Below are 4744 nucleotides of genomic sequence, written 5' to 3'. Positions count from 1 at the left end.
TGTTTTGAGAAAGTTGCCCATGTACAAATGGAGGCTGAAAAACAAAGTTTCCTTGGAAAACCTTAATGTATAAAAGAAGAAGTAGAGGGAAATTCTGATCTCACTGAAGTCAAATTTTTTCCATTGTCTTTTACAAGGTCAGTTTTCATCTTCAGTTTTCCAAGAATAGGCTACCTAGGTGAGTAAGTGAGATCTAACCAAAAATGTAAAGAAAAGTCATGGTAACAGAGGTCTTCCACATTTTGAGCCTTTAACAGTACTTTTTTTACAGTGCGTATCTTTTCAGTTACTGTAGATTTTTGAAACATATCTTGATTTTTGAAACATTGATGACAGCACTAGTGTCAATTCCTTTATGAAATGAAGCTCCAGTATAATGGAGAAGTGAAATGGAAAAACAAGAAAACAAGGACAGGATGCTTACTGCTTGACTGACTGACATACACATGGCTTAAAAGGAAAGGAAACACAGCAAATCCACTTCCTATTCGAGTCAAACCCTAGTGCTAAAAAAAGAACTAGGGATAGTAACAGCAAAGTAAGTTGTCTGAAAAGGGCCCCATGTTGTCAAGGTAAAAAGGAGGAAAAGGCAAGTAAGAAGATTATTGAAGAGATACAGAGCACATTGTGGCTCTGTCAACCATATTTTGGGTAGTGTATAAATTTTAGCTTCTGCAAGAAAAAGAAAAAATTTCTTTTATTATTTACCTTACACAAAGAATTATAAATTGCTTGCACTAAGCTGCTTTGAGCAATAGATTGCTTTAAAACCCCACCAAATTTCAACATTTCAGTCTTTATTTCTTGCACTAAAACCTCTGGGGTTTCTGGCAGTTTTTGATTACATTTGTAAAATGGGCATACAACTCACTCTCCTGTGAAAAACAAATGTATTTCACTAATTATTGTTAATATGTTATATTTCCTAGGTCACTTCTTTGAATTTTGCTGATGATAGTACTTGTCTACTTTTGAAGAGTATGTAAAGACCTGAGGTGATGACAGCAGGTACAGCAAACGTTGTGTTGTCTAATGTTGGTATGGGAAATGCCTCCTAGCCTAGCAACTAATAACACAAGAATGAGATTTGATAATTTTATCACCTTAGTCTAATGTTAGTTGTGGTATACTAGTAGTAGAGTCAAACCCTGCACTGTTCCCCTCAGATACAAGTTTGTTAAGGCTTTTCCTTGTAGCCTATATTTCCTAGGCAACAATCAACTTTTAAGTGGGATCTGACATGCATTTAAACGAATGGTTTGAATTTGTGTGCCAGACTATATAAATTTACTGACTGCAGACCTTTCAGAATCCATCAAATTTTCTTTTTTTTGGGACATCTGTTATTTTGCTAAGCCCGATCACCAAGCAAAGCCCTTTGTGTTCTCCACTAACCATGATTAACCATCTGGCAGCTATCTGTAGATTTAGTTTCCCAAACCATAATTTCTTTCCAGTGCTAAGCCTAGGAGGACTACTAGGGGCCTCCATTGGCGTCTGCTTTTTTGTTATTTTAAAAAATTACTTCCAGTATTTCTGCCCAGTACTTAGCATCCTTATTTACTTTAGAGTATTTCCAGCATATGGAGAGGAATGTTCCATTTTCCTCACATTCAGCACATTTCCAAAGAATGCTGATTTCTTTTTTTGGGCTATAATAGAACAAGATACCACTGGAATAATATGTTTCATAAGGGGTTTCTTTGATGGTTGCACTTCTTGATGATCCCAGAGATCTCTTAGATGCTACTGTTCATCATCTTATCTTGTGTTGCTTTGACTATGCCATAAAAGCAGAATCGTAGTCTGGAGAGCCAGTCTGCTCTGAAGAAGTGCTCCAAGTCTTCTCTACTGTGTCTTACAGTGCTGCATTCATGAAAACCATGCTAACCATGTCTGACAACTACAATTTAGAAAACAAACAACTGCTCCAGCTTACAGGAAGAGCAAAATAGTGCTCAATTCCAAGATAATAAGAATCATTAGAAAAGCAAAACAAAACAAAACATTGTTATCTGCTGTTTTTCTCCTGGTTTGGAAGAGTGCCAAATTTGCATGCTATGGGTGCTTGTAGAAGCTTTAAATTATAAAGACTAACTCTACATTTTCAGTAGTGCTTTGTGTCAGTGACCTGGCTTCCACACCCTTTGCTACAATATACAGGATTTATATTCTAAATATATGAATCAATACTATTGCAAGGCTGGAAAGCACAAACTTTCCATGAACTTAACAGTGTTGTGAAACCAGTGAAGCTATGTTGAAGTTATGTTGCATTGAAGTGGTTTACTGTTACAGGTGATGAGGATGGTGCTGTACTTTACCTTTGTAATGTAATGTCAAAAAGAAGAAAAACTGCTGCTTTCAACTACACGTTTTGCGGCCCACTTGCAAGTTGTACATAGGTAAGATTATTTTGAGGAGTCTTCTCAGCAGCCAGATTACTACATTTGCAGTGAAACAGTTCTGTTCTAAGCCTAGGAAGTACAGATAAGAATTAAAATAGAAACATTTATCTAAACTTTGTGGTTAAATAATTATTGGTAGCAGGAAGTCTGCCTTCCCAATTTTTTCATCAGCTGATTCATCCAGATCAGGTCTTGTATCAGTTCTGAATAGGCTGAATTCAGTGTAATTTAGAAAGTGTCATAGGGGTTTCTGAACTTTTTCAATGTATGGTAAGAGAGGCTGTGGGTAGTGTAGCTACATGATAGGCTTCTCTGTATGTGCATAGAGAATTATTATGCAGGGCACAGAATAGGCTTAAATAACATTAGTAGGGAAAGTCGAAGGAGGGACCATGGGAATAGGTCATGGTTTCTAATCTTTCTAGGCTGCAACAGAGGCAGAAGCTGTTTCAGAGTGTGTTCTGGAAGAGAGGGTGTGGAAGGTTGTGCAGTCCTCAGGGAACTCATGATTTGGCAGGTGAATTCTGCCTTCACAAACATGCTCATAGCCTGTAGCTCCTGGCATCTTGCCTGTTTTTCTGGTTTGAAAAGGGAGGGGTCAATGTCCATGTATAAAAGTACCTCTGTCTACAGTTCACCTCAAATAGTTTTTGAGTAGCTGCCGCACTTTCTAGCAGTTTGAGGCCTTAAGCCTCAAAGTCTGTGATGGAGAAACTTTTTTTCTAAAAGCACCAGGGAACATAAAATATATATATTTTTTTTTTTTTATTTAATATAAACACTTGAACTACATTGGAAATATTGTTCTGATACAAACTGGAGTTTGTCCTAAAGAGTATGAGAAATATTTGGGCAAAAAGATGTTTGTCTTTCTATTTTCACTTTCTACATTAAATCATTCAAAGCTTGTAGGTGCTGATTATACTATTTCCTCTTCTTGTAATGCTCTTCTCTAATACACTCATGTAAGCATTGCTGCAAATGGGTCTGTTGTATTTCTTTTTTCTTTTCACTTCAGGAGTGTAAGTGAGTCTAAAAAAGAGTTTTAAAATTCTAAAAATCTCAACTATTTAGAAGAATGCTTTAAATGCTTTATAATACTAAGAAAACATCAAGTATTTATACTAAATATATGTGGAGGCTCCTGTGACATGAGACAAAAAGTGTTCTGAAAGCCCTACTGCCCTTATCTGCTGGTATGTTTTGCAGTCCAACAGCATCCAGACCTCTATAAATGTTATTTTAAAACTGACTGGAACATTTGAAGCTAAATCACTTACTTGGTTCTGACTGGCCCAATGTGACTCTACAGTGATTTCACACTAACATATGCAAGAATCCAAGCAGCTGTATTTTTCAACTGGCCTTTTTGTATCTGTCCTACACCAAATCCAATCTTCCATTTTAGAGAATACGTTTAAATCTGTGGCTACTAAAAATAGTAATGGGAATGAGGTAAGGGGTGAGAGATGGTCTGCAGGAGGATTAAAGGGCACTCTGTGTAAAAGATCCTTCAAAAGAGTGAAGCTATGTAACTGTTGAAAGAACGTGGATTTCCTAGTTTATATACATTGCTGACATGTTTGGAGGAGTACAGACTGTTATCATTAATTTTAAAATATCTAATCCTTAGAGAAAGCCTAAGGAATTATGCATATGTGATGATTATATTCTATCCAATGCTAAAATGCAGCCCCTCCCTAGGGTGGAACACAGTGACTGTTAAAAAGGGCTTATCAGCACTACAAGGGTTGTATGTATCTGTGTTAATAAATCCATCCTGTCATTTCACAGTGAGAAAGGGGAAGTTCTATGCATAGTGCATAACTAGGAAGGACAGGCAGTGCATATGCAATGCCTGTAAAACTGATAGAATCCCACATTCAGATAAAATATGACAATATAAGCTTATGAAAATCAAATAGCAAGGACATTAGTCTTATTTGGAAGACCCTGTTGCATTGCAATGACAATATGAAGGGTTCACTCTATTTGAGAATTAAAAGGCCCCAAGAGAGTAGTGCTACAGGGAAAACAACCACCAGAGGTGTAAGAAAGAGAAAGCAGACTTTTCACACTTGAATGGTTTCATCAGTGTCATGTAAAGCACCATTTATTTCATTGCTGAACGTTGTTTCACAGAGCTCACATAAAGAAAAACACAACAGGGAATGAAGTTCATGACTTTTATGATTTTCTTACCATAGTTCTATGGAGAAACGAGCGAATTTTACAACATGCTATCAGCAAATATTCTTTCTGATTCATGGATGTCAGAAATGGATAAGCTTAGCCTTGCTTTCTCCAAATAACATATCTATCTTTTACACCTGGAG

This window comes from Haliaeetus leucocephalus, unplaced genomic scaffold (genome assembly GCF_000737465.1).
Source record: "Haliaeetus leucocephalus isolate CR32 unplaced genomic scaffold, Haliaeetus_leucocephalus-4.0 Scaffold722, whole genome shotgun sequence".
Taxonomy (NCBI): Eukaryota; Metazoa; Chordata; class Aves; order Accipitriformes; family Accipitridae; genus Haliaeetus; species Haliaeetus leucocephalus.
The sequence above is the reverse complement of the archived record's forward strand: the minus strand, read 5'-3'. Positions refer to the sequence as shown.